Source organism: Mus musculus, chromosome 15 (genome assembly GCF_000001635.26).
Source record: "Mus musculus strain C57BL/6J chromosome 15, GRCm38.p6 C57BL/6J".
NCBI classification, from domain to species: domain Eukaryota; kingdom Metazoa; phylum Chordata; class Mammalia; order Rodentia; family Muridae; genus Mus; species Mus musculus.
Genome location: NC_000081.6, coordinates 99,475,155 through 99,481,338, shown reverse-complemented (window position 1 = coordinate 99,481,338; position 6,184 = coordinate 99,475,155).

Below are 6,184 nucleotides of genomic sequence, written 5' to 3'. Positions count from 1 at the left end.
CAGAGTTCAGAGGGAGTTCTTCTCTGGCTACAGGGAGTGCCAGCCTCAGTGAATCAAGCTTTGTTCCCCCCGAGAAAAGTCTGCTGAGTAATTTCTCTAATCTCTGACTGCCTCTGAAAAGCAGGAGCCTCCATCAGCATCTGGACCGACCCCCATCAGCTGCTCTCAGAACTGCCCCCCAAGGACACTGCTCCTCCATACCTGCCTTGGTCTTTGGTATCCTAGACATATTTTTTAAAACATTTCTCAAAGTAAAATTTGCTTCATTTTGGTGAATTCCCATTCACTGATTTCCTTGCTGTTTAGACAGGGCCTCACCATGTAGACCAGGCTGGCCTGGAACTGAGATGGCTCATCTCTGCCTCCTACATGCTGGGATTAAAGGTGTGTGCCACCACGCCTGGCCTGCCTTTTTATTTTGTGAATCATGTTTTGTTTTACATATTACACTCATATTCTTTTTTTTTTCTTTTTTGGTTTTCAAGTCAGGGTTTTTCTGTGTACCCTTGGCTGTCCTGGAAATCACTCTGTAGACCAGGCTGGCCTTGAACTCACAAGATCCATCTGCCTTGACTCTGCCTCCTGAGTGCTAGGATCAAAGGCGTGCACTCCTATTTGTATTCTATTCTTGATCCAAGTAATCAGTTTGTATCTGTGGGTGCTCATGTGTATGTGCAGGTGGGCAGGAATATGTGTGCATGCGTGTGGAGGTCAGAGGTCAACTTCAGGTGTTGTTCCTCAGAACCCTAGGTGGCCTGGAACTCACAAAAGATCCTCCTGATCCGCCTGCCTCCCCAGGCCTGGGATTAAAGACACAAACCAGCACACCTACCATCATCTTGAGGTTTGAAACAGGGACTCACCCTTGAACATCCAGACCTCTTATTTGTCTGGACTAGCGGGCCAGCAAGCCCCAGGGAGCCTTCTGTCTCTGCCTCTCCAGGGCTGCGATGATAAGTGGGTACCACTGTACTTCATTTCAATATTTGTTTAAGTGTTGGGAGATTTAGGTTGAATTTCTCTCGTCTCCTCTTCCTCCTTCATGTTCTTTTTTTTTTTTTAAGATTTATTTATTATTATATGTAAGTACACTGTAGCTGTCTTCAGACACACCAGAAGAGGGCATCAGATCTCATTATAGATGGTTGTGAGCCACCATGTGGTTGCTGGGATTTGAACTCAGGACCTTCGGAAGAGCAGTCATTGCTCTTAACCACTGAGCCCCCTCCTTCACGTTCTTCCTCCTCTTTGTGTCTCTTGACATCTAGTTGCTCAAGCGCCATGTATTGAGAGGATTTGAAAATGTAACCCCTAGACTCAGAATGCTTGAATGCCTGGTCCTAGTTGATGTACTGTTTGGGAAGGATTAGGGAGTGTGTTGTGGCCTTGTTGGAAGAGGTGTGTTGCTGGGGGTGGGCTGTGAGGTTTAAAAGTTCCACACAAGGCCGGGTCTCTCTCTTTCTCTTTCTGTCTCTCCTCTCTGTCTGTCTGTCTCTCTGTCTCTTTATTTCTCCTCTGTCTGTGTGTATCTCTCTCTCTGTCTCTCCTATTTGTCTGTCTGTCTCTATCTCTGTCTCTCTCTGTCTATCTCTCTGTCTGTCTGTGTGTGTGTGTGTCTGCCTCTCTCTGTCTCTCCTGTCTGTTTGTCTGTCTGTCTCTCTGCCTAATGCCTGTGAATCAGGATGTGATGCCCTCAGCTACTTCTCCAGCACCATGGCTACAGCCTGCTACCACACTCCCCACCATGAAGATCATGGAGTAATCCTCTGAAACTATAAGCCAGTGCCAAGTCAATGATCTCCTCTGTAGGTTGCTTTGGTCATGGTGTCAGTTCACAACAATAGAACAGTGACTAAGACAGAAATAATCCTTCTATGTTTAAGATACATCTATTCCCTACATACCAAAGTGGCTGTTGCCACAGATTCCCCCCAAGCCCAGGGAGATTCTGCAGCATAGATTGTGTTGCTTGGTTTTCACTTGGGATGTCTTAAATGTCGTAAACAGATGCCCTCTTGGTCAGCTGGGTAGGGTGCCGACTTGCTTACTTCCTACCCCTCAACACAAACGTCTTTAGGGGACCTTTGATCACCCAAACCACAACAACCCATAATGTTTACACACACGTGTGAGGTACAACCCTATCTCACTATATGTGTATGATGCTGCTCTGTGTTGAAAATATTCCAAATGTTCTCGGAGCTTAGAAATGCACGACCAAGTGCTGCTAGTCACAGGCATCCTACTTCCAAAGAACATGAGAACATCCGACTGCAGCTGTGTACTCGTTAGCCAGCTCTTCCCCACCCCCTCCTCCCTGGTACAATTTCTGGCTTTTGTTGGCTACTAGTCTGCTCTCTGCTTCTGTGATCAACTCTTTATCCTTCAGTGTAATCAGGGCTGGAACAAATGACATTACATGATCCTTCTCAGACCGAATAATAATCCCATATGGACATAAGCCACACTTTCTTTGTTCACTCACTGATGGACACCTAAATATATGGAATCAAATTAGGGGTGCTTGTTGATTCCATAAGTTGAACACCACCATATATATATGTATGTGTATATGTATGTGTGTGTATATATATATATATATATATACATATATATATATATATGTGTGTGTGTGTGTGTGTGTGTATATGGCATTTTATATGTGTGTGTGTTTCACTATATATATTTTACTATGTATATTTCACCATATAAATTTTGCTATATATATTTTGCTATTTATATATTTTAATATATATGCATATATAAAAACACTGCTGCAGTAAATATGAGAGTGCAGATGTCTTTTTTTTTTTTTTTTTTTTCGAGACAGGGTTTCTCTGTGTAGCCCTGGCTGTCCTGGAACTCACTTTGCAGATCAGGCTGGCCTCGAACTCAGAAATCTGCCTGCCTCTGCCTCCCAAATGCTGGGATTAAAGGCGTGCGCCACCACCACTACCACCACCAACACCCTCCCCTCCCACACACGATGTCTCTTTAACATTCTGATTCCCATATATCTATATGTAGATATGTAGATATGTAGATATACATATGCAACACGGTGGTTCTACTTCCTGTTTGTGACAGAGTCCTGCTATCTTGCCCACACTGGCCTCACACTCACAGTGACCACCATGCTGGGATTTATGAAGCACCTCACCTGGATGAGAATTATATTATTATTTATTTTAAGACAGGATCTCACTATGTAGTCCTGGCTGCACTGGAACTCAGTCTGAAGACCAGGCTGACCTCAAACTCACAGATTTCCTCCTGCCTCTGACTCCCTAGTGTTGGGATTAAAAAGTGTAGACCACCACATCAGACTGAGAATTCTATTTTTAAACTATTTAAAAAATTACCTTTTTTTGAAAACGTATGTGCATGTGTGCATGTGTGTGTCACAGCCTGTGTGTGCAAGTCAGAGACAACCTGTGCAGTTAGATCTCTCCTCCCACACCATGTTGGTCCTGGGGCTCAAACTGAGTTGACTGGGCTCAGAGGCAAGCACCTCAATACTTGCTGAACCCTCTCATTGGCCCCATTCCTAACATTTTGAGCAACCTCTACACAGTTTTCCTTTATGGTGGTGATCCCTCACACTCCCACCAAGAGAGTGAGAGGTGCTGCTTCATCTAAACGGTGCTCAGTGTGTGTCCCGTGAAGGGCAAAACAGGATTCCTGTGTGGCTAGTGAAGCTCAAGCTTCGAAGTTTGTATCATCTGAGAACCTTCCAGGAGTCCAGCGATGCTCCAAAACCCACTGGGTTTTATAAGATTTCAGAAAGCGCTGTTTTGTGGTAGCTGGTTACGGCAGCTCTTACCCCTCGCTCAAGTGTCTCCCAGAGTTGGATGGCACAGTAGTGGCCATGGGTGTTCCCAGCATCCAATGAAGGTCAGCCGGATTGGAAATGCCCTCCACAGGGCTGTTAACACAGCATCTAGTCACAGGCGCAGTCACTACTCAGTGCACGTGTGTAGAAACACTTTCCTGTGTATTCGTATCCACCCATCATGTGAATCACCTGGGGCTGTGGCCTGTATGTACACATCTAGGTCAGATTAGAGCATTAAACGTGTCCAACAGCACCTAGGACTGGAAGTCTGTGGGAGTGAAGAAGAGTCAAGGTTTTAGCATACACAAAGCCAGAATCTGGTCTGAAGAAACATTTTCCAATCGCCAGCCACGTAAAGTTATTAACAGAGAGTTCCCTTGCATACTGACGTCAATGAAAGCAAGTTTATCCTATTGACAGTATAGCACATATAATTATAATAGCACTGTGTGTGTGTGTGTGTGTGTGTGTGTGTATCCGCATGTGTGCGCTGAACACCCAGGGTCTAATAATTGGTGAGCTATGCTCACCCCTAAGCTATATCCCCAACCCTTTTACTTAAGTTTGGTTTAATTGTTTAAAGATAGAAGAGGGTACAGATTTTGTCTGACCCATGTGGGGAATTCTGCCCTTGGTTCAGAACGAGTGCAGGGAAACAAGCAAAGCTGGGTGGTGGCGCACACCTTTAACCCCAGAACGCAGGAGGCAGAAGCAGGCAGAGCTCTGTGAGCTTGAGGCCAGCCTGGTCTACAGAGCAAGTTCCAGGACAGCCAGGGCTACACAGAGAAACCCTGTTACAGAGCAAGTTCCGGGACAGCCAGGGCTACACAGAGAGACCCTGTTACAGAGCAAGTTCCGGGACAGCCAGGGCTACACAGAGAAACCCTGTTACAGAGCAAGTTCCGGGACAGCCTGGGCTACACAGAGAGACCCTGTCTTGAATGGGGTGGGGAAGAAGAATGAAAAAGAAAAGAAAAAAATTGAAACAAATCAAGCAGAGATCAAAATATAAAAGTAAAACTTGGGAAGAAAAAAATAGGACCTTTCTTTTCAGTTGGACATGACCTATATTACCTATTATAATCCTATCATGTGGGAGGTGGAGGCAGGAAGATCAAGAGTTCAAAGCCATTCTCTGCTACATAGGAAGTCCAAGAACAACCAGGACTACTGCACGATCTTGTCAAAAAGTTAAGCCAAAACACATTTGTGGAGGTGGGGGGGGGGGGTGGTGTCCCTAGAGACCTGTTGGAACCCTGTCGGTCCTTGTATAGATGCTTCAGTCTCTTATAAAGTTTAGCAAATTTTTGGCTTAGTAAGCTGGGAGGTCTCCATAAAATGGGCTGGTCAGAACACAGTGCCATGGGTTGATTCTAACAGGCTGGGCTCTCCTTACCTCTAAACCGAACTTACTGCTTAGGCCATGTGGTGGTTTGAATAAAAATGGCCCCCATAGGCTCATATGTCTGAATAGTCACCAGAGGGTGGGACTCTTTGAAAGGATTAGGAGGTGTGGCCTTGTAGGAGGAAGTTTGTCACCTGAGGTGGGTTTTGAGGTTTCAGAAGCCCAGGCTAAGCCTGGACTCTCTTTTTGCCTATGGATCAGGGTCTAGCTCTCAGCTACTGCTTCCCACCATGATGATAATGGACTAAACCTCTGAAACTGTAGCAAGCCTCCAATTATTTTTTTAATGAGTTGCCATGGTTACCTGTCTCTCCACAGCAATAGAACAGAGACTAAGGGAGGCTGACTCCTCAGTCTCTCTCCTCACCAGCTTTCCCCACCCCAGACCACATTTAAAAAGCTTTTAAAGTATTACTATTTCCTAGCGTGTGTACACGTGTGTAGAGTCCAGAGGCGGATGGCAGGCATCTTCTTCGATCATTTCCCACCTTATCTTTTGAGACAGAATCTCTCAGTGGGCCTGGAGCACACACCAACGCAGCTAGGCTGGCTAGCCGGCAAACTTCAGAGATCTGCTAGTCTGGGATTACAGGCATACACCATTACACCCTGCTTTTTATGTGGGTGTTTGGGATCCGAACTCAGGTCCACGAGCTTACCCAGCAAGCATTTCCTGATTGAACCATTTTTACAGAGTTCGGCCCACTTTTGGTCTTAAGTTTATCTCAACACATCTCTTTCAATTTAACTCTGTTCTCCCATTTTCTTTCTTCCCCCAAACAGATACGGCTTAGTCACTTGCATCTTGTACAGTTTTCATTCAACAAGTATTTACTGAACAACCGTGCGCCAGGATTTATGATAAATATAGGAGGTTCACAGCTGAAAAGTATCAATGTAGCAACTCCATCCTCTGGAATGAAGTCTATAGTTACTATGTCTGT